This window comes from Eublepharis macularius, chromosome 2 (genome assembly GCF_028583425.1).
Source record: "Eublepharis macularius isolate TG4126 chromosome 2, MPM_Emac_v1.0, whole genome shotgun sequence".
Classification (NCBI taxonomy): Eukaryota; Metazoa; Chordata; class Lepidosauria; order Squamata; family Eublepharidae; genus Eublepharis; species Eublepharis macularius.
Genome location: NC_072791.1, coordinates 196598712 through 196623851, shown reverse-complemented (window position 1 = coordinate 196623851; position 25140 = coordinate 196598712). Strand labels below are relative to the sequence as shown.

Here is a 25140-nt window from a genome sequence, read left to right as displayed (position 1 = left end):
AGTTGGTTCAAAATGTGGCTGTTAGGATCCTAACTGAAATCCCCTGGGATTTCATCCCTGGAATGGGATGAACATATCAGCCCTATGCTAGTCAGCTATACTGGAGTCCTGTTTTGCTTCTGGGCCCAATTCAAAGCCTGGGTTCAGGTTACCTGAAGGACTAATTCTGTTCATAAGAACTTATACGGGACTTGAGGTCAGTTGGTGGTAATCTGCTTTTGTTGGTTTGCTGACATCTTGTTAAAACCTATTTCATTTTATTGTTTATTCAGAGCGTTTTAGTCCATCCTTCTGTGAAACCACAGAAATATACTCTGTTGATTCCAGAAGACTCTTGGAACTGGTTGGATGCTTCTTGATTGGTTTGATTGGTTTGTATCCAATGAACAGTGAGCAGAACTCTGCTTGCCAAATGGAACTTTCCTGTCTCTCCCTTCTCCACATGGCCCCCCGCTCCCCAAAATATTGTCCCTGGGGTTCAGTGTGCCCCTAGCAATTGCACTGCACACAATGTGAGGATCTGGGAGGAGGAACTGGCTAAAACCATTTCCCTTTTCCCATTTCCCTTTTCCCTTTTTCAAAAAGTAATGTTATGACTTTAGAGCTATGCTGTCCTTTGTTCTCTCATGTAAGCCATATAATACAAATATCCCAACTGAGCAAGGAATTATATATTAATTGCTCCATACAGTTGCTGACTGTTCTCAAGTGGTGAGCAGTTAGTGCTCATTGGTGGTCAGTTATTTCCCTGTCACTCACTACCAATGACCGAAAAGCTAATTTTATTTATTGAGATATGTAGACCCCGCTTTTCTCTCCAGTAGGGACCCAAAATGGCTCATAGCATCATTCTCTCCTCTTCCATTTTATCCTCACGACAACAACCTCATGAGGTAGAGTAGGTTGAGTCAGAGTGAATGTTCCAAGGTCACCTAGCAAACGTTCATGGCAGAGTGTGGATTCAAACCCGAGTCTCCCAGATGCTAGTCAGACACTACTACACCATGCTGGCTGTCTAGTTTTCAGCTGTATAAACAAACAAAAATTCTGACTTACACGGTGACTGGTTGAAAAATTTGAGATGGCAATGCTATTCACTTGTCAGAGGAATCCACATTAAAACTCATTCTGGCTTTCATGAAGATTAATTACAGCTTTAAATTGTATGTGTGTGAGGGGGAGGAAGGTCGTGATTAATATAAGCCAGTCAGCATTTACTTTCATTTTTAAGTACTCAGAGCTTTTGCCATTAAACGGATATATAGTTTATACTTATTGCAATGTACACATAAACACTTTCAAAATCACTATCCTTACCTTTATAAAGTAGACCACAGCACTATCATTGATCTCCTGATGGAACTTTTGGTACATTTAATGCTATTACTGTGAGAGATTTTTGTATGTGTATGTCCAATTTTCATCACAGGAAAGTGCTTTGATTTCAAAGTTAAATTCAAATTGCGTATTTTTTAAAACTCTTCTCACAGCATAAAAGCTTCTTCATGTGTCAAAAGGGGAAGCAATTCATTACTTTCAATTGCTGAGAATCACAGAAGGAGAATGCATTACTAAAATGTTTGATTTTGTGTCTAATTTTCTGCGGCAGAAATAATCATTTGCAAAGTGAATGTCTGTGAGGATAACCCCAGCTGTGTGCTAAATTAATTAATGCCATAGTGTTTCAGAGACTACCTTGGAAATAATTATGAATAATTTAAAATATGATCTTGTTTGCTGGAGCAACACCTCTTTGAGCCAGGAATTAAAAATGGTACCTTTCTTAGGGCCACACAAGGCTGTTAAACTTAAGAAGCTGAAACACTGTAAAAGATAGAGATCTAATTCCAAAGAGGACCTATATTATCCCGAACCCCTGGATTTCAGAAGAATTAGCATTGTGGAATGAACAGTGCAAATCTAAACAGAGTTATACCTTCCTAAGTCTATTGAGGTCAATAGACATTAGGATTGCACTGCAAATATCATATTCAGGGTTTCATTGATCGAACAAGATTTCTAACAGTGTGATTCTATGCATGTTCATCTGACAGTAACATCCCCTGAACATAAAGGGACTTTTTCCTGAGGAAACCTGCTTTGGATTGCGTTAATATGCTGCTGTCCTTTGTAACCTGATGGAGGGTACAACACCAGTTAAAAACCACTGCATTTACATCTAAGGCCTCACATCTATATAGTAAAAACATACATACACACCTGAAAGAATACAAAAAGCAGACAGTTATCCTCTCAATGGGCACGACCAAGTGAAAGCAAAGCACTTTTTGGTCCAAGTGATTTTACTAGGTACATAAATTTCAACCAGCAAAATCAATGGGGTTTCACTGGCTCGTGCCCAATAAGCATTGTGTCAGCTTCCAGGTAAAAGTCAAATTCACTAGCACTTACTTAAATAAACTGAAGTGAGGAACACATGAATTGCCCTTGTGAGCCACAAAGGGATTTATATTACAGTGTTTTTAAAAAGCAATAAACAAGGCCAGAAATTAGAATCAGACCGAAGCACTACGACAGAATAATCAAACACCGAACTTATTAACTGTCATGTAGCTTAAAAAAAAACAACACTACAGAACACACACACGTGGGTTTGTTGCTGATTTTGCAGAGTTTAAGATTCCCCCCTCCAAAGAATTTGTTAATGTATCGTTGTGCAGTACTTACCATTCAAACAGTAGCATCAAACAGAGTCTGTGCAAAAGTCTTCCATGTGTTGTTAACTGCTGAATTGGAAGAATGATGCTCAACGGTGCCCTTTCCCATGCCAGAAATGCATCAGCTGAAACCAGAGAACATTGCTTACTTAATAAGTGAACCTACTCAGTACAAAGCATGATTTTAAAAGCTGCTCATACACGATAGTGCACATAGGCACTCACAAATCTGAGGAATAGTCAGAATGGTGCAACTGATGATTCTTGAGAAGTCTTTGCCATGGCGTAGGTTGGTGGCTTGCATAGGGCTTATGTTAGGGGTTTAGATTCCATTTCATGTAGCAAGATTCCAGCACACTGAGTGAAAGAAACAGATGGATACAAAGGAAGGCCAGATGGGGCAAAAAAAAAGAAACCCAAACCCCAACAACCAAGGACTTTTCATTACCTGCATTTGTGCAATTATAAAGCAATCAGAGTTCACTTGATTGTGAATGAAGAAACTGCTAGGGCTACAAAGTGATGAATTACAAGTCGGAGGATGTTCCATGCTAAAATACACCTTCTCAGCTATAAATTTCAATTTTTTGGCAAAAGTGAGGTAGGTTGAAATTTATTTTAGCAATGCAGAAGTCCTCCAATGTATTTATAAAAGATGATTAGCACATCACTTTCCCATTGTTTTGTTCCCATGTTATCTTAGGCTTTTAGAAAATACTTAAAAGGATTGAACATAGTAATGCCCCAACCAGTAACACACACAATCTTATTTGCAAATATGTGAGGCTGGATCTATACATGAAAGAGTAGAGAGGATAGTATCATTCTGAATGCTAAGCTATATTGAAAAATATGAAATGAACACAGCAGACAGCAGGCTGGAATAAAACCGTGGCATCTTGAAAACAGAATCCTCCATCTGCAGGCTGAAATGGTACAGTCCACGTGGAAGGTGAATTTGGAATATAATTTTAAAATTCTACATTAACTGTTTGTTAACTTCAGAACAGTAATAAGTCCAAATGAAACTTCCTATAACTTTCAAATCGAAACTGAGATCAAATGGGGCTATATTTCAGGTGGCACCAGAATGCCTGCCCCCACTGCATGTTACTTTCAGTTCCCATTGCTTGGGGTAAAGGAGAAGAAGCATGAGGGAAGGGCTACTTGCATCCAACTAGAACTCTTGTCTCATGTTTGTACATCCCACATCAACTGTGATTAACACTTCTGTGCACAGCATTTGCCCCAATCGCTTTGCTGGCTCAATTGCTTAGGGTGGAAATCATTCGGCACTGATGCAGAGGAGTTAGCCGTGTTAGTCTGTAGTAGCAAAATCAAAAAGAGTCCAGTAGCACCTTTAAGACTAACCAACTTTATTGTAGCATAAGCTTTCAAGAATCACAGTTCTCTTCGTCAGATGCATGGAGGGCAAGAAGAAACCAGTTTCTTCATCTGATGAAGAGAACTGTGATTCTCGAAAGCTTATGCTACAATAAAGTTGGTTAGTCTTAAAGGTGCTACTGGACTCTTTTTGATTCAGCACAGAGAATCTGCTTGCCTCAGCCATTCCATTTCTTCCCTCCTGGCCTGCTCTGTAAGTGAGAATTTTAAGCGTATCCACTAAAGAGAAACTTTGAACTATCTGCTTCAAAGCTGGAATGGAAGATTTGTTGAGGGAAGGGCACAATTCCTGACAATATCATCCCAAACCAATTATGCGTGGGCATTACAGTTATACCTGGGGATGTGTTTCTCAATGAGAGCCAGTTTGGTGTAGTGGTTAAGAGTGGTGGGACTCTAATCTGGAGAACCGGGTTTGATTCCCCGCTCGTCCATTTGAAGCCAACTGGGTGACCTTGGGTCAGTCACAGTTCTTCGGAGCTCTCTCAGCCCCACTCACCTCACAGAGTGATTGTTGTTGTGGAAATAATAACCACACACTTTGTAAACCACCCTGAGTGGGCATTAAGTTGTCTTGAAGGGCAGTATATAAATCAAATGTTGTGGTGATGATGGTGAAACTAATGGATATATCAGCTGAATCAATTAACAACAGCTATATTAAAGGCGTCTCAATTTGTAACAAACAAAAACAAGATGGACCCAAACAACATTTCCGTCTGCATCCCTACAGCCTATCCAACCACCTCCTTCTACTGCATATGTAGATTTGGCCTCTTGTGGAAGCACTTCATATAAATGGAATCAGCATCCTCACGTAGGTCAGAGTCAAGTTGCGAGGTCCCAGGGACGGCATACATGGCCACGTATATTTCACTGAGCTGGTGCAGACTTTGTGATAGTCTCCTGCAAAGAACAACATGATGTTTTTGGGGAGCCAGTAGGCAAAAAGGCAGGGTTGCCAGGACCCCCTACCTTCAAATCTTGGGGGAGGGGTGTTCTGGTTTTTCTCACAAGCATGTGTGCAAAGCACATTTGTACTCTATGGGGCTATCAATGACATCATGTGAGGTTCAAACCGAGAAGTGACGGGGGCTCAGCAGGGCTGACTCTTCAGGAATTGGCCCCAAATATAGGGTGTTTTCTATGTTTTGTGAATATTCCTAAAGAATTAGCCCTGCAGAGGCCCTGTCACTTCCAGTTTGAATTGGAAATGATGTCTTTGAAAACACTATGGAGCACACATGTGCCATTTCTCAACAATACCCTCTCCTGCCAGCCAGGTGTGGCACAGGTAGTAGCTGGGCCAGGGGGCTGACAATCCTACACAAAGGACATAACTGCACATCATGCAATCGTGCTAAAATGTCTATTAAATTAAATTTAAGGTAAAAATAAAACATGTGCTGGACTCAGAGCAAAGAAATGGATGAAATGAACTGGCTGAATGATTTGCAATAAAAGTGTTGTGTGTTGATAGGAGGGAGAGAAGACGAATTGGCCTATGGTTGATTGATTTAAAATAAACATTTTTGTGGCAGAGGAGATAGATGAGTTTATCTTGTTATTACCTGATTAAAACGCAAGGTACCTGAACTAGAAGTTACCTCAAAGTCATCTAATCCAATGCCTCTTCCTAACTTAATCCAAATTTATCTACGAAGAAGAATAAATTACTCTCAAAATATCAATGTGGATATTTAGCAAGTAAGGAGTTATTTAGGAGGGAATTATTCTGCCTTAGTTACAAGATCACTTTATAAACCTTGCCATGCTTTAATAAAAGACTATCTAGCAATTTGTTTATTGCAATGGCTTGCTGCATTTTCAGTGCCATTCAGGCAGGTCTACTCAGAATCATACTATTTGATGGGACTTACTCCCGTGAAAGCATCTTTAGAATTGTGCTGCAGTTCTGTCCAGGTTACAGACGTGTCCCGTTCCTAACACCTTACAATGAATAGTGTTGCTCAAGAAAGAAGCTGTGACTCTTTTTCTGATTTAGTGAGTTTCCTTCGGACAGGGACAGTGTTTGGGTCTATCAGAAGTTTTACTTTTGTAATTTGGAACCTACTCTTCGATGTGGTCAAGAAAAATACCAATATTTCAGGGAACTCCTGGCTTTAGTCTTTTTGCCTCAGAAAGAAGCCAACTGTGAGGGAATCCAAATGACTGATTTGGATCTGCCATGTGGAAATGTGAGTTTTGTTCACTTCTGAAACATGCTGTTCTGGATTACTCTGGCCAGGCCTGATTCAGATGTAGGCGTGCACTTAAGAAGTTCTAAGTTATTTCTATATCAGATCATTTAACTCCTGGCAAGAAATACACCTCAGTAACATTTCAGATCCATTTGCAGAGATAGTACATAAGTAAATACTATGGGAGAGTCTCTGCTTCCATTTTAAGCTTTTATGGAAACATAATTATTCAACATTTTCAATATTAGCTAAATCAACAGAGGTAAGGTACTTTTCACACTCAGATTTTAAAGTGTGTCCGTACCTGTTCCACGTCCCATATTTGCAGGGGTTTCACACTTGCAAGCTAGTCATGGGACACGGTACTGCTCTTTGTCCGCGTTACCCCAGTTGTTCTCCCTGTGGACATACCGCAATTTAATTTTTAATCAGCTGCCCAGTCAGGGCTGGCCAGATTCATGCCAGTGTGAACACTTTTGCAGTGCTTCCTCCCCTCTCCTTTTCCCTGTGAGATGATTGGTTTGTGTGGAATCAACCATATCCACCCAAGTCAGCTCTCTGAACTCCTTTTCCACCATTGTTTTTGGCCACTCTGCAGCCCTCCCGGGCAAGCAGAGCAGGCTTGCCGCAGCTCAGCTTGGGCAGCCGCTCTCCTCTGCAGCGCTCCTGTCAACCACCCACCCCCACCCCACTGTTCCCAGTGGTAAGGCAAGACTTTCATTTGCACGTCACCTTTTTAAATCTTTGAGCATGTCTAGTAATGTTTCAATGTTATTACATCTTCTGACCGACAAGCCCCTCCCCCATTCCCACCCTTCAACCACCCACCCCCACTCCACTGAGCCCAGGGGTAAGGCAGGACTTCCCTTTGCATGGGGGGGGGTGAGCAGACTTGTACCCAGCCCCAGCTCCATTGAGATGCGCAGTGAGCCATGCCCATGGCTCTCCTGGTCAGGAGAGCAGCCACCCCAGCTGAGCTGCAGCTCACTGCATGCTCAGCTGAGACACACCAAGCCAGGGCTCATCTGCGGAGCAGGAGAGCGGCCACTCCAGCTAAGCCCCAGCTTGGCGCATCTCAGCTGAGCTGGGGCTCGGTACAATTCGGCTCTCCCCCCCCCCATGCAAAGGGAAGTCCTGCCTTACCCCTGAGAACAGTGGGATGGATGTGGGTGGTTGACATAAAGGTGGGCATGGGGGAGGCCTTGTTGGTCAGAAGACATAGTAATGTTGAAACGTTACTACGCATGCTCAAAGTTTTTAAAAAAGGTGACGTGCACTGCAATGCCTTGAAAGCCTGAAACTGAACAGAGGCTTCAAGGCAGCTCTGAAAGGAATCACAAGAGGCCAAATCAAAACTGCTAGGAACAATGTGAAAGGAGCGGGTGTCTAGCCAAAGCCCTTGCAATTGCCCCGACTGCTCAGAAATAGCGCTTTAAACTGTACGTGCAAAAGGGGTCTGAAAAATCTCAGCCTGAGGTGTTGGAGAGCTGCTGCTGGTCTGAGTAGACAATACCGATTTTGATGGACCGATTCAGTACAGGGCAGTTTCATGTGTTTAAAGATATGAAAATTGTGAGTTCATTCTTGATAATTTTTATCTTAACAATTTATGTAAAAATAGTGATTACAAATTTCTCAAATATATGTGTATCTTCTGGGCCAACAAACAATCCACCCATCCTTGAATCATAACATCACTTCTGCAAACCTGGGTATTTTTGCCATTCTCAGGCGCTTCTCTGCACCTGGGCCTCAATAAATAATATCTATTGGTAAGCATTAGACAGTTTCTAATCTATACAGGGCCATATAATTGTGTTACAATTTTGTTTCTTGATCCTCTCCAAGATTGTTCTATTCTAAACCTCTAGACTCCCTTCAAGGTATGTCCGGCTGAGGGACCAAGCTGACTCTATTCCTGCATGCACAGGCATCCTCTATGATATTTTTGGTCAAATTTAGTCCCGCTGTATTTCTGGCTATATCCGTTACAATGTGATGCAATACTGCCAACTGTGTTTAGTTTTGCAAGTCTCTAGTTGCCGTTGCTCTGCCTTCTCATAGTTAGGCTTTTGGGGGGGAAAGATGTTTGGTCCTAGCCCTCCATTTATGTATTCACTTGAAAAATGTGTATGCTGCCTGTCCGCAAATATGTGCCTAAGGCGGTTTGCAATGTAATACAACAGCTCATAAATCTATAACTATCCTCCAATCAAAGAACTGTAAAGTGATGTGACTCATGGTAGTTACCATTTTCCTATTTCTCTCCCTGTCCCTTGGTGGTAACCTAATCAGTATTAGGTACAAAATCTATATGCTGCAGAGCACCTAGTGTAATTTTCTACTGGAGACAGCCAGACCCTCATCGAAAAGTGAGACGTTCTAGTGTCTCAGATTTCCACCTCTCCCCTCCAATCAAAGAGTGCTAAATTCATTTTGGCAATAACCCAAATGAACAATTGCACTGCAGTTGCTACAAACATGCTTTCCCATGTTTGACCTCATATGACACTGCATTTTCTGTAGCTTCCAAATGCAATTCTTTTCAATTAGTGGATTCTTCCATGTTGCTAACACTTTCAGATTGCTCATGTGATCCAATTTCCACATCTGAATGATTACTTAATGTTATTCATCACATTTTATTCCTAAAACACTTACCTTACTCAGGTTTTTAATGTTTGCAAAGGGGATCTTACAAGAACTGTCTTGATTGACAGGTGTTTTTTGAACACTGAAAACTAGCCACTTGCTGAAAGAGACTGTGGGAAAACATCCTGGTTCATACCCCTTTCCTAAGAACATGAACAGTTCAGACTTTTCTCTGGTCAACAGTGTTTCCGCACTGCTATGGAACTTTTACATGATTGCTGTTACTTCTCTTTCTTTTCACATTTTCAACCCTGTTTCTCATTTATCGCTCAGATTCCCTCACAGTATTGCATAGCACTATATAGGTAATAATAGGGCTTAAATGATAACTACCAGCTTAGGATCAGTCTCTCCCCCTTTGAAGTCTAATGAATCACTCCATTTTTGGATTTCTTTTCTACTAGCACATATGTGGGCTAGACATTGCCAGCTCCCTTTATTTTCATTCTCTGCAAAGTTCTCACTAAAACTTATCCACATTTAGCACACACAAATGTTTGGGTACAGGTAAGATGGATGTACTTCCACTTCTTTCCAGACAACAGTTTGTCACTGAGGTCCCATGCCCACATCGATAAAGTAGGTTTGAAGCCACAGAAGTGAAAAGAGGTTTTTTAAAAACAGGGGTTTTTACATGTAGTGAGTGAATAGCTTCCAAACATAATTTCTCCAAATGCAATATAATGAAATTACCTTTAAATGCAGGAGGGAAAGCGGCATGGTATAGCCCGATCTTGTCAGATCTTGGAAGCTAAGCAGGGTCAGTACTTGGATGGGAGACCACCAAGGAAGACTCTGCAGAGGAAGGCACTGGAAAACCAGCTGTGCCTCTCACTTGCCTTGACAACCCCTTGCTGGGTCATCATCATCATAGGCAAGTGAGAAGCACAGCTGGTTTTCCAGACCCCTTGCTGGGATCATCATATATTGATTATGATGTGATGGCACGCATACACACACTCACACACGCTCTGCTTCCACACAAGGACTCTTCACCACCACCTTTTTTGCACCAATGAATAGCCGCTGTTAATATCCTGCCCTCACTGCTCCCCACCCCCCCAAATCTGAGATTAGGGCTAAAGGAATGAATGGGGTATAATGCAAGATTAAACTCCAGAACTATTCACTACAGAAAAAGAAATACTTTGTTATTAATAGCTGAGGGGAATAATATCCAGGCAGTCTTCTTAAGCCCCATCCCCTCTCACTACACAAACATAAGGCCCTTGAGAGAACCTAAACACCTCTGTGCCAAGAATAATACATTTTATGAATGCTAAGACTGCCAATAGGCATACAGTCCTTTCCCCTCATGGCACCATAACCACATCCATCTATCTGGCAACAAGAGGTTGGAGCAAGTGATTTGCAGGTAGGGTAAGAATCTCCCCTTTTAGTGCTTAAGGCACTGGTTAATTTCTATCCCCCCCCCACTCCCAGGCTCTCCAAACATAGTTTTGAATCCTATCCCGCAGTCCTATGCTCTACAATATCACTTGAGAAAGGAATGCAATGCATTCATTTAATCAACGAAACACTTGTAGCATGATCATAACCATGTCCCTTTTCCTCGGACATCTGATACTGTGCCGTAGTTTAGATCTATGCCTGCTTGTGAACGATAAGTATGGCACAGATAAATTGGAGATGGCAGGCAATAATTTTACACTAAAGCTATATGCATTTAGTATGGAGTTAGTTATTTTTAGTCTGGTAAACAGTCTCTTCCAAGCAACATGATTGTGCAACATGGTGGGTGGAAGTGCTACTGTTAATGCAACTATCCAGTGGGACCGCAGTGGAATTCCGCTATTACATCATCAAGCCCTGCCCAATGAGTCACAGGGTTTAGGTAAATGGGGGCCTGGCAAATCTAGCCTAGCCGTTCAGTGTACTCATGCCCCTCTCCATAAAATATCTTACTTCAGGTCTGTACTCCAATACATACCTATTGTGTGAAAGGACACTTACATTATAACAGGTAACATGTGATCAAAGCAGGAAACATGGGCACATACCTTATAGACCCCCCTCCCCATATTTTTGTTTGTTTTATTTTAACAAAGTATTTAATACCGCTCTCACAGTAAGATGGCTCTTGAGGTGTCCAGTAGCAAAATAATTTTAAAATCAGCAAAATAAGCACATAATCCAACCCACTGATCAATAAAAGATTACTTTCAATTCTAAAAATATAAACCAGGAGTAAAAACATTAATAAACAATCAGCAGAGATGCACCAATCAAACCAAAAGCAGAGCTATCTTTGGAATAAATCGGCAATTAAATTAATTCCAGGTAAAAAAGAAAACATATTATCAGTGGTAATGGAAGTAACTGAGTATTCAATTTAAGGATAGTGTAGGAAGAAGACCCCTGCTGTGTCAGAGTCAGGATGGGGCCTGTTTGTTGTTCGGTTTGGGGAAACATCTGAATATGAAACTCATCAACCTCAAACAGAAATAGTACTGGTCAGCAACAGATATATCATCATATCCACAAGTAAAGGTAAGGTAAAGGTAGTCCCCTGCGCAAGCACTGAGTCATTACTGACCCATGGGGGGGACATCGCATCACGACGTTTTCTTGGCAGTTTTTTTTTGTTACAGGATGTTTTGTCATTGCTTTCCCCTGTCATCTACACTTTATCTCCAGGAACCTGGGTACTCTTTTTACCGACCTTGGAAGGATGAAAGGCTGAGTCAACCTTGAGTCAGCTACTTGAACCTGGCTTCTGCCAGAATCTAACTCAGGTCATGAGCAGAGCTTGATGTGCAGTACTGCAGCTTACCACTCTTATATCCACAAGTACAGCTTGAATATTAGTTGTGGTGTGTGTGAGAGAAACATTTTTCTTGTTTCAAGGGACATGCATTTGGATATTTCCAGTCTGAATATGTATACCAAAAAAAATCTTATCGACATTTTCCTGATATAACTGGGTATTTTGAGTGATATTCTGGATTCTCAGAATACAGTTAATTGGGTCCTGAATATTTCCTGATATAATTGTAAATATCCGGGGCCAGCATTTTAATGTTCCCAGAATTGTTTTTCTTCTTTTTAACAAGTTTCCTGATCAACAAGAGGGAGGGGAGAGGGAGCTCTGGCAGGCAATGGGATCAGATGTTAAGGGAAGCACTAGAACTGTCCGTCCAATCATGGAAATTTTCTCACAGCCTTCCATGGTTCTCTGAGCATAAGCCAAGGGTATAAAAAGCAGGCCTGTCCTGCAGCTTGGTCATCCATGGCTCTGGTTGCGCACAGAAAATATTTATTTATTTATTTATTATATTTCTATGCCACCTCTTCAGAGTCCAGCTTGAAGTGGCTTACAATTAAAATCACTTCACAATATTATTTCAAGTTTTTCTCTGTGGTTTTTTTTTCTCCTGGGGGAGTTGTAGTGAGAGTGGAAGGGAGCCTTTGTTTTCTGTCTGGTTCTTTTTAAAAGAAATTTTCCTTGTGGTTTTTGTGCTGCTTTTAAAGAGGTTTAAAGGCGGGTCCTGATTTATTAGGTTCTCATTTCTTGGGTTGGATTGTTTTGGAATTTTTAACTGCTTTGCCTTTTCTCTGTTCCTAAAAGGATTTGATTTTTTTGTGTTTTTGCAGCAGGGGATTTTTCAAGTTGGATTCTCTGGTTTGACATTGCTTCGGTTGGGCTTGCCACATTGGATCTGGGTTTTGCTTGGATTCTGTGACGTGTTGGGCTTGTCACACTTGCTTGTGTTTCTGCAGTGATTCTTTGGTTTTATGTTGGTTCTGTTAGGATTGTTGGTTCTGTTTGCATGGAAGGCTTTTAGCCAGTGTTTGCTCTTGTGTTTAGCTATCTGTTTCTTTGCCCTGAAGTTAAGCATAAGCCCCCCCCCCCCAGGAAAGAATGGTGACAAGTAGGATGGCTGCAGCTGCCTTGTTCAGGATAGTATTTGACCCCCTTGATCAAATTCAAATGAAACTTGTGGGATCTTTAGTGTATGTGTCACTTGCCTGAAAAACAGCCATGCCAGCCCTCAAAAGAGACCTACCCCCTATAGGGAATAATGGACCTGAAAAAATTTGGAATTTGAATCCAAAATCAGATATAATATTGGGTACCAAAACACCAGTATGGAAACTGTCCCCAAATGCGAATTTGAAAAATACCGTTTTTTTTTCAAGTGCACATTTCTACTTGTTTCTTCTAACTAGTACTTTTGATTACACGCTCTCCTTTTTGTAAGGGGTTCTAACTCATCTCCTCTTGCAAGTTCTGAGGACAGTAACATGATTTAAAGAAGTGGTGTTCCGATGCAACAATTCCAAAACAAAAGTGGTGAGATGGAGACATTTGCTTAATTTTTACAAGAACAATGGAAGACAGCTATCATACTGCTTTGTGATGAAGACAAACTCTGAGACTCTTATGGCTGGCCTTTCAGAGTGCATTGCTTAGTCAGATCTAGACACAGACTACCAGTACAATTCTAAACAGTTAAATCCTTCTAAGCCCATTGACTTCTATGGACTTAGAGTGTAACTCTGCTTAGGATAGCACTGTGGGCATCCAAGGATTTAAGTGAACTGTTTCCCCCCCTCCCTCTCTTTTTTCTGGCTACTGTAGCAGAAGATGCTCCTATTCCTTGGACATGACGCTGATTAATCTCTTTCACTGGGGAATTTCCCAGGACTCTTTATCTTTGCAAAACTTTGTTTGGCCTCTCCACCTCCAAATCTTCAGCCTGTTTCCATTTCTTCATCTGGAATGGGAAGATATGAAATAGCACATATATCTAAAAGGACTACAAAAGAGGCGGTCTTTGTCTTTGGAGCGTAGTGCTTTCTAAACCCCTGCTTCTCCCCCAGTGTAAACTGAACTTGAAAACCTGATGCAGTCCTTCCAAACACTCATGAAGTCTTCCCAGTTATTTGAAATTTATTGATAGGATGGATCACTCTTGTGATTCCATTGCTTCTTAAAGAAATCCCAAGCACTACTAAATAAACCTTAAATTCCTGTCTGATGTGATGACCCTTAATAAGATCGCTTGAAAAGGTAAACCTGACTGCACCTGACGGATTTCTTTTTGCACACCCAAATCTCTTTCAGAAAGCCAGCAGCCATTGTAAGGTTATAAGAAACAGAGGCTTTGCCATATGGCAACCCCTGGAGCGCTGATATTTTTATTTATTTATTCATTTTTACCCTGCTTCTTCATAGCTCATGTCTGCTGATGCAAGTTTTTAAAAAAAAATCTCCAATGATACCTCAAAGAAAAAAAATCATCACAATAAAATATGTAACAAATAAAATAAAAATTCAGAACCAATAAAAAAAATTAAGTCGCTTCATTTATTCATCTGACTAAGGGCTGATTCATACAATATGAAGTCATCACTTGCCACAAGGACTCTGTATCAGATGTCCAATAGCAGCTCTTTGCTTCCCAATTCTGACCGTGACCATGGCGGGTAGAAGTGGCTTCATCACATCACATATGCAAACTAAGAGCTGATGTAGCATAGTGGTTAAATGGTTGGGTTGTCAATCAGCACTCTGCTGGTTTGAATCCCACTAGTGCCATGTGCTCAGTAGGTGGCCTTGGGTAAGCCACTCCTCTCAGCTCCTGCTTACCAGCTGTATTATGGACACAATAATAACTCTGACTTTGTTTACTGTTCTGAGTGGGCACTAATCTGTCTAGAAGAGTGGTATATAAACACACAGTTATTATTACTGTTATTTTTATTATTAAATGCTGTGGTTGGGGCACTTTCATATATGTATCGCTTTAACAACAACATTTGATTTATATACCGCCCTTCAGGATGACTTAACACCCACTCAGAGCGGTTTACAAAGTATGTTATTATTATCTCCACAACAAAACACCCTCTGAGGGCCTCTCCTAGAAGCTGTGACTGTCACCCAGCTGGCTTCAAGTGGAGGAGTGGGGAATCAAACCCAGTTCTCCAGATTAGAGTCCCACGCTCTTAACCACTATACCAAACTGGCTCACACACCAAACTGGCTCACTGGCTTTAACAAATTCATCTAGTACAATGGAATCAAGAATTATTTAACCACAGTGAAAAAATACAGCCTTTTTATGGTACTTTCCTGGACCACAAATCTGCTCTATCAGTTCACCTGGGTAGACATATACACCAGAGCCGAAGAAAAACAAACAAACACAATCTTACAAGTGATGCAAGAGGTAGAAATAGACAGCCATAGTTGCATTACATTCTTATTAATTAATTAATCAATTAATCAATCAATTAATTGATTGAATGCATTTATAGTCCATCTTTCTCACTGAGACTCAAGGCAGATTACACAGTGTGAGACAGTCAGGAACATTTCCATAAACAATATCATAGGGTAAATAGATACAAGTCCACAAAGACACAGCATTAGTACGAATCCATCCAGAGTTGAAGAACTGCTGAAACAGAACATAAGCAATTCTAGGGCTGACAGTAGACCACATGAAGCACAGGTAGCTCATAGGAGTACATATTTAAGAGAACAGGTAGTAGGTAAGGCAACATAGTGATTAAGTCCATTCTTATGCCAAACACAAATGAACTTGTCTCAGAAGTCTGATCTTATCAGTCATAACTAGACACGGGCATGAACAGCATTATGAATGGAAAAAAAACACGAACAGCCCGTTCGTCTGTTCATGAACAAGCCGTTCGTGAGGCTCCATTCTAAACGAACAAGTGGTTGTTGCAAGCCTCGTTCATTGCCTTCGCCATTCGTCAAGCCAGACAGTCTGGGGCCTTTCAATCAATTCCCCTGGCAACAGCAGGGACTGAACTCTGTTTGAACTCCTTCTGGCTTTCCTTCTGGCTTTAACCCTTCAAAGTACTTCCAGCAGAGAGTCCCATTTTTGCCACTATGGAGAGAAAATGACAACAAAGGGAAGGACCCATGGATCATGCCTTTCCCGGGGTGCAATCTCTCTGAAACTTGGGGGGTCTTTCGAGGACAGTGAGGACTATGTCCCCTGCAAATTTTCTGGGTATTGGACATGGGGAAGGTCAGTCTGTAACCCCTAAAATTAGCTGCCTTCCAACAGGCAGTCCCGGTTTTGCCACTGCAAACAGAAAATAACAGCAAAGGGGGGGGCACATGGATCATGCCTTTCCCAGGGTGCAATCTCTCTGAAACTTGGGGGGGGGGTCCTTTGGAGGACAGTGAGGACTATGTCTCCTACAAATTTGGTGGGTATTGGACATTGGGAAGGTCAGTTTGTAATCCCTCAAAGTAGCTGCCTTCCAACAGGCAGTCCCAGTTTTGCCACTGTGAAAATGACAGCAAAGTGGGGGGACACATGGATCATGCTTTTCCCAGGGTGCAATCTCTCTGAAACTTGGGGGGGGGGTCTTCGGAGGACAGTGAGGACTATGTCCCCTGAAAACTTGGTGGGTACTGGACATTGGGAAGGTCAGTTTGTGGGGTATTTAAAGGGCCTTGCCCCCGCCTCCTGCCAGCTGATAGATTAAAGGGATCTTTAAGGGGCCACAAACAACGAACATGTTTGTGAACAGGGTCATGTTCGTTACTGTTCATTGTTCGTTGTTCGTGGATGGCAATGAACAACGAACAGCTTGTTCTTTTTTTTCCCATTTGTGCCCATGTTTAGTCATGACCATAACCATGTGCAACAGCTTACCTGAGGATATTGGGAGGGCCCCATCATTAATAGTTTTTTTTTTAAAAAGTTGCATACTGGGTCCATTTGAGAGGCCATTTAACTGGTGAATGTTTTAATTGTTGAATCTGGTAAACGTGTGCATCTTTGGGGCCTTTGAGGAGAAAGGCAGGATAGAAGTCATTCAAATAAATAGTCAAATAAACAAACAAGTGATTAACTTTCCAGTCAGTAAGGGCAGACAACTTTCTAGTCAGTAAGGGCAGATGCCACTGGTGACTAGCGTAGCAATGTAAACAAACACTGAAAGAGGATAATTACTTTCTGTAGAGAACTACCCACTCCTAGTCTCTTTCTAGTCTCCTTTTTACAATGTCTAACTTGCTAACAGGAATATGGATAACATTGGAATCTCCATAAATTGTAACAGGGTTATGTATGAAATAAACAGCAAAAGGAACAATAATATGTTCTTTATGGGGAAAACCCACACCTCCACTCTATTACAATTTCTTTGTTACGGGAAAAATAGTTCCACACATTGCTTTGTTTGTTTTAAAAGGTGTTGGTACTTTTATGTAAGCTTGCAGTGATATCCACTGATTCTCCCGCCCTGGGAGAGTCCCCCAAAAGGTACCGGTACTCAGTACCAGTGAGTACCACAACAAAAAAAGCCCTAGTTCAACATATGAAGTGGGAGCGTGGTTCAGTGGCACAGCAGCTCTTTTGCTTGCAGGATCAAGTGGCAGGTGATGTGGAAAACCTCTACCCGAGGACCTCGAGAGCCACTTCCAGTCAGAGCAGACAATGCTAACCTTCACAGACCAACAACCTGACTCAGTTTAAGGCAGCTTCATGTTACTTATTTACTTATTTACTTCACTGGTACTCTACCTTTCTCCCCAATGGGACCCAAAGCAGATTACATCATTCTCCTCTCCTCCATTTCATCCTGAGGTAGGTTAGGCTGAGTGTGTGTGATTGGCCCAAGGTCACATGGCAAGCTTTCATGTGCCCCGGAGAACACTCTGATCAGGAGATAAGAAAGTATTGGTGGTCCCCAGCCCCAGGGAGGCCCGCCTGACCTCGACTACAGCCAGGGCCTTTTCACTCCTGGCACTGACCTGGTGGAACTCTCTGTCTAGTGAGACCAGGGCCCAGCAAGATTTACTGTCATTCCGCCAGGCCTGTAAGGCAGAGATGTTCTGCCAGGTGCATGGTTGAGGTTAGGCCAGGCCTTCCCTGGCCTGGTAGAGGACAAGTGAAGATCTGAGCCCTCCCTATTAGAGTTGTCCACCATCTAGTTTTCCCGATTGGCGGACCGACTGCCTCCAACTAGCGAATTTGATTGCTGCCATCTTGTATATAAACTATTTCATATTTATATTTTATACTACACTGTTTTGATACTGTTGTTTAAGTTGTTTTTTAGGACGTAAATTATATGGAATGTTTTTAACTCAATGTAATCCACCCTGGGCCTGCCTCGTGGGGAGGGTGGAATAAAAATCTAAAGTAAATAAATAAAATAAATAAATTCATGGCAGAGTGGGGATTCGACCCTGGGTCTCCCAGATCCTAGTCCAACACTCTAACCACTACACCACTTATGGTATATCTGCATGGGTCACGCATGTTTTCTAACACATGGGGTATAAACACAACTAACTCTTGAATATAACTCTAACAAGTGCCTCCATTGCTTGTCTATGCGCTGTCTTGTGGGGAGAGAGTGAGAAACATTTCTGGTGTTAAAAGCATAGAGTCAGAAGCAAGATTCAGACTTCAGAAAGCCAGTGGAGAAATACGTTCACGATTTACAGTGAGGAGGAGAAGAAGGAAACTAAAGGGCAATGCCTTACATCCATTCCCTACCCCCTTCTTCTTTGTAGTTTGTGATGCTCTTTCATGGTATCTGCTATATGTGCAAAACGTTTCTTTTTTTAAAAAAATGTAAGATATTCTTTTGCTGGCTGTCAAAAAGGAGGGAGGGGAAAGTAGCAGACATGGAGACAAGATTAGGCATTTTTGTGAGAGGAAACACTCATCTCCATTCATGAGGACTCATTTTGAAACCCATACCAACTTCAAATGATAATTGCCACACTGAAACAGCCTGCACTGATTTCTTTCCTTCCCCTTCTTTCTGTCTTGCTTAATTGTGTATTGACTGATTAACTTTAAATGAGCTGATCTATAAGAACTGCAGGAGCATCCAAAAATTTGCCTTCAAATGTGAGTGGTGTTTACAGTCAAACTCATCCGCGATTTCCCAACTGCCAGCAAAGGGAGGTTACTTTATCCCTTCGCAAACCAGATAATCTTTTTTCTTTAAAAGTTCTTAATTGTCAAGGAACATGAGGGATCTGGCAAGTAGAAATGAACAAACAAACAAAGCCATGGCAGGTGTGAGGATAAATGGCTTCAAAGTCTCCAGCTCAATCCTCTGGCCTTTAAATAATGAAAATGAATGCCGTTAGCTCCATCTATTCTGCACACACCTTTTGGGAACCAGAACAGTGGATCTCTTTGTACAATAATCAACATTCACAAAAGACTGCTGGTGTTTAAGAGCCCAGTACTTTTATCTGCGTCGTCTAATTTAGATTAGGGAACAGCCAGCATTGTGTTCAGAAAGCAGCACTATGTACAAAAAGCGACAACAAAGAGCCCTGTGGCCAGATGCATCTGATTGCAAAGCTTATGATTCAAGGAATATGTTAGTCTTTTAAGTTGCTACAAACTACTATAGCTACCCCTCTGGATTTGAGTAGTATGTAAATGGTTGGTGCATTTCTTTAGAATCAACAAAAACATCAATAAGATACATGAACCATGATATTCCCTTGTTTTTTTGAAAAATCAGAACAGTTTTTACAGGGTTTCCATCAGTCTCCCATCTGGACACTGACCAAAGTTATACCCGCTTAGCTTCAGCAATGCAAATACTACAGCAATGGATGCTCCAAAAGGTTTTCCTGCCAGAGCTATGGGAGTTTTGGCAACTCTCTATAGCAGGGGTAGGTTATTCCTGGCACATGGGCTAAGAGTGGCATACCAGATCATTTTGCTTGGAACTCAGACCAGATTTCTGACCTAGCAATCATGGCACCAGCAGCGACTCTGGGGCTAGCGATGCAAGAGAAGGCAATAGGTATGATTTATGCCCATCACTGCCTCCTGAAACTTCACAAGGTACATCCCTGAGATGCTGGTAGCACCACTTGAGCTTGGCTTCCCCCAATGTGTCCAACAAAGTATAACCCTCATCTCTTTCCCCCCATGTTGTTTTCTGGCAAACCAATATCTTCACAGGTAGACAATGCATTTGGGTCAAAATGATTGTCTTCTAGAGGCAGGCACGAACCGAAATACGAACCAAAGTTTGTCACAAACTGAGCCAGTTTGTGGTTTGCGAATCAGGCCAGTTCGTGGGAGCTCATTTCTCATGAAACATAATAAATTTTACCTGGTTCATTTGGTTCATATTTCAGTTCTTCACTTCAGACAGCTTGGTGCTGATCAATCAGTTTCCTAGGCAACGGGGGGGATGGGGTCTCTGCAGACCTTCTGCTGACCTGGAAGTGACATTTTCATGAACTGAATGAACTGGCTCGTGAACTGGGGCAAGTTCGTGAAAGTTCGTGGTTCATGAAACGAGACAAACCATGAACCGCATGGTTCAGAATTTTCCCAGTTCGTGCCCATCTCTATTGCCTACCATTATAGATGAAATACATGAAACCATCTGCCGTCAATAACTTAGACAAACGATCATAATCTCTTTATTGAGTCAGAATTCATAGAGAAGGCATTTCAACATTACTAGATTACTAGATCTGTAGTTATTTAGGATCATAATGATTCAGTCAGAAATTTCAGAATTCAAGATTTGCTGAATACACTCAGATTTCCCTGAGCCAGCAATGACAGGCTGAACTCACTAGCTGAACACATGGCAATTCTATATAAAATCTGAAGTTTAGCTGATCAGCCAGTGGGGGAAAATTTTTAATTAGTGGGCTAAGCACCTATAAGACTATAAGACTAACAAAATTTGTGGTAGGGTATTTGTGGTAGGGTTTTCATGAGTCACAACTCATGAAAACTTTGTTAATCTTATAGATGCTCCTGCTCTTTTCTACTGCTATAGACAGACTAACACAGCTACTCATCTTGGTCATACTTTTTCAGTCATCTACCCAACAGGGACTTGCACTGTGGCAATGATAATATGCAAATACATTTAAATATAATCAATTAACTGGGTCAATGAAAGACAATCAATTAAAAACTCTTTTAGAATTGGACAGCCTCAAACATTTATCATTTTAACATTTCAGAGTTTTACATGAATGAAAGAACAACGGACCCTGGATTCAGTTCCCTACATAGTGGACCATGGTTGCACCAACCTTTATGTCAATACGATTGAGATACCCTTTAAATGTTATCTCTGCTACCTGCATAGCTGGAAGCAGCTCCCACAAAGCTGGGGCCGGATTTCAATGACATAACTAAGTATGTCTACAATGGCAGTTCTGTGGGAAAAACCAAGGCAACTGGACAGTCTAAACGTGTTCTTAGCTTTTGGGGACCTGTTCATGGATGTGTGACTCCCATATGACCTGGAGAACATCTATAGCCTATTTCAGTCTCTTTTCCTCAGTTTTGGGCATAAGGTACACTCCAGTAAGACATTCTCCTCAGCAAGCCCCATTCAAATTAAATATACAAGAAGACAGCAGTGGTTTTAAGCCATGTTCCCAAAGATACTTTCACAAAGAACCAGTCCCTCAGACTTAATTTTCCTTCATGCTTTCCTCAAAGAAAAGAGCAGTTCAAGTGGGAACAAGTATTGCTCTTCATTCAGATCATGTTTCGAGACTGTCCTGCTGCCTGTATCCTCCTCTTCAGATCCTATTTCCCATTTTTTTAAGGTACAATGCACCTCTGAGATCTTTTTTATGCTTTTTATATCTTTAGATCTGTATCCAGGACTCCATTAAGGCACCAATAGGCTGCCTTGCTTACTGCTCTTAAATAGAAACTATTTAAAAAAATCTCAGCATTTCAGGTACAAATTCACTTCAACATTAAGGCAAATAGAACAATTATGACACAAAAAAACCCTCTCATTGATCCAGTGACTACAATGTAACCTATGGCTCTAGAGCCAAATGGGGCTCAGCAATTAAAACAAACTTGATTCTTTAAAAATGAAAAATGAAATCTTTAAGTTAAAGTGATTGGAGAGGTAGAATGGATGCCAGATTAACCACTGAGGAAAATGGCAAGCAAAACATTTTATGACTAAAGGATTTATGAGACTAAAATCCAAGGATGAACCATGCACTGATCTATGCAAACAATCACACAAGGTGCTCTGGTTTATATTTATTTGTTATTGTGATACTTTAACTGTGCCACTTCCTAACAAAGGGCTCATAACAACCAGGGTTTGGGCTGCAGAAACATTAATCAACATGTCAGTTATCATTAATGTTGAGTTGGGCTTTCTCAAGCTCCTTGTTGATCTCTTGCTCCCAATGTTGACATAGTTTGGCTCTTTAATTATAATCAGCTGCAGAACCATGGATGATACACTATGTCAGCCGGGACAGTTTGTTGTTCGCACTGTCATTCAATTGGGTATTCTTAGTTCTATTGCATATAAATACAAATGAAGATAGAATGGATGGTGGTAACAAAGAAAGAAAACATACAATTAAAACAGGTGGGGAAAGAAAAGGGGAAGAGTTGAACAAGATTTGGAAGGAAAACAGGAAAAAGTATTAAATGTGAAAGGTGTGAAGGAAACTAGTAGATGAAAGAGGCCAGACAGAGAAGTGAGGAAAAAAATTAAATCTATTTTTACAGTTATTTTTCTTTTGCAAAGGAGCTTTTCTCTGTGGTGTGTGCGATAAACAATGTATCATTCAAAGGGAACTGTGGCAGGCTTTTAGAGATAAGCGTGAATTTCATTTCATACAGGGGACGTCAGATAGCTTTAGACAAAAATGCGACAGACCTCCTCAGTGTCCAGAGTTTGGAAAAAGAATTGTTTACCCACACTGGCCTCCTTTCTCCCAGCTCTCAAATTGTAATCTCTATTCAGTGGTTTCCTGTTCTGGATCAACTGGAATTCACTACAGTCCAGAAAGACTGTTAAGCTTGGACTCACACATGTGCTTCCATCGTGCCAAAGTATGCTATTTTTCATACAACACATGTGCGAAAAATTTATATATTTACTTTATTTATACCCCACCTTTTTCTCCAGTGGGAACCTAAAGCGGCATATAACATTCTCGTCTTCTCTATTGTATCCTCACAACAACCCTGTGAAGTATAGATTAGGATGAGAGAGTGTGACTAGCCCATGATTTGAACCTGGGCTCTCAAATCCTAGCCCAACACTCTAACCACACACCATGTTGGTTCCTGTCTGAGCGTTGCATATTGGCTATGCAGTATTGCCTGGTCATTCCTGGGAATATGCAAACTAATACTCAGATAGGAGGGTGATATTGTAGGGAGGGGGGTCTCAGATGCTTCACTAATGAGTTAGGGACCATAGACTTCACCACTATGTTGCCTTATATATTATCTGTTGCTTTAAACATGTACTCCTATATACTACCTGTATTTCATGTTGTCTAATGTCAGTCCTAGAATGGATTATGTTCTGTTTCAGTAATTCTTCAACTCCATATTGGATCCTTGCTAATGCTATGTCTTTGTAAACTTGTTTTGATTTATCCTATGACATTGTTTATGGAAATGTCCTTGACACTGTATGGAAATGTCCTTGCTACTGATTGTACTAATCTCACACGATGTAATCCACCTTGAATTTCAGTGAGAAAGTCAATCAATCAATCAATCAATCAATCAATCAATCAATCAATCAATCAATCAATCAATCAATCAATCAATCAATCAATCAATCAATCAATCAATCAATCAATCAATCAATCAATCAATGCCTTGGAAATGGCTTTCAACATCTCAACTAAGTGTGAAAAAAAATAAAGTAAGGCACAGGGTACTCCCCAACAAGTATTCAGAAGTTCAGAGCCTCTTCCTATACAGTTAAGAGTAGGAAGCAAGGCTTCCTTCCAAGGAATATGGCAAGGCAGATTTTAGACTAAACTAATCTGGAATGAATTAGTTAGTTAACAACGCAATCCTATACAAGCCACTGAGTTTATTGGCCTCAGAGTGGGGTAACTCAGCATAGTATTGCAATGTAACTAATGAACATCTTTGCTATGGGATATTGTCATGGCCACTAGCCCAAGTTTTTAAAATAGTTCAGATTAAGTCCTGGGGGGAGGGGGGGACAGGTCTGTTAATGACTATTATCCATGATATTAACAACTATAAGTGCTGCTAGAAAGCAGTATATAGTTTAAATAAAATAAATAAATAAAACCACAACCTTCAAATGTATTTGATCACCAATACTAAGGAGGAACAATTAATAATTGTCTTCATCTTGTTGACCACTGCAGAGCCCTAGCGTTAACTTTTCAGGCCCAGTACAAGTTTGCTAACTATTTCATAAGTTTTGGTCACTATACATTGACCTTCCTGCCAGTGTATTTTTAAAAAAAAATTCTAATGGACAAGGCTGAAAACTTCACTCAAATTAACTTAAAGTTTTATTTTTCTGGTCATTTTCATTTCAAAAGCATGAACTAGCTGCTCAATTTCTGTTGCAAGTTTACACTCAATAGACAAGATGTCTAGTTGGCTTAAGTGTTCTTGCCCCATTGTAGAACGCCCACAGTTTTTGATGAGTGCTCGCTGGCTGAAACTTCTTTCAGCTTCTTCCACCATCACTGGCAAGTGTGTAAAACTATGCACACTTCACTGGAAATTAGTTTCCACAAACTCTGTCTCTAAATGGAAATCATTTTCACCTTGATTTTGTTTGTCGTCTTGCCTACTTACTATATTGTTGCCTGACTGCAGAAAGGCCTTGTCTGATTTGGAAAACTAGAGAATAGACTGGTTCTCTTTCATCTCTTTTTGTTCCCCTTCTTTTACCTCCTTATATTTCTGGCTGCCTGGTTGGTATTTATAGCTACCACTTCAGCTTGTGTGTTTGTGACTGTGATTGAATTAGACATATTTACTTTGGGCCTGCAAATAGGCTGCCAGATGGGGTCCAGAATAATACTGGAGCCTGAGGAAAGGGAGAGGGGTGCATACTAACCAATTGTTAACCATCCTGTGCATGCACTCCTGTCCAGCATGATGACATTAGTACCAGGTGAGACGTCATTGCGACAACTCACTTCTGGAAGCCTGGGCTGGCTGTCCCCTTCTGCCAGGCTGGCAGAGGTACTGCACAACTGCAGGAGGCTAGGCGGATGGCCTGTGTGATGGGGGAGGGTCCAGGTGTCTGGTATTGGGGAAACGTTTCCCACGGACAGTCCCTCCAAATACTGGACTGTCGGGGTGAAAGCAGACACCTGGCAATCCTACCAGCAAACCCCACCAGAAGAACCAGTAGCACTTGCCCTCACTCTCTTATGGTGATTTGCTTTGCCC

The 25140-nt window shown here is 41.2% G+C and overlaps 1 protein-coding gene across 1 annotated transcript in view; it reads right to left on the bottom strand.

Moving 5' to 3' along the window:
* The window catches only part of B3GALT1 (beta-1,3-galactosyltransferase 1), a 123142-nt gene extending 120398 nt beyond the window's left edge, over nt 1-2744 (bottom strand). Inside the window, exon 1 of the mRNA XM_054972487.1 lies at nt 2689-2744. The gene's annotated coding sequence lies outside the window, so the exon portion shown is untranslated. The remainder of the gene's footprint in view (nt 1-2688) is intronic.
* Nucleotides 2745-25140: the final 22396 nt, after the last annotated feature.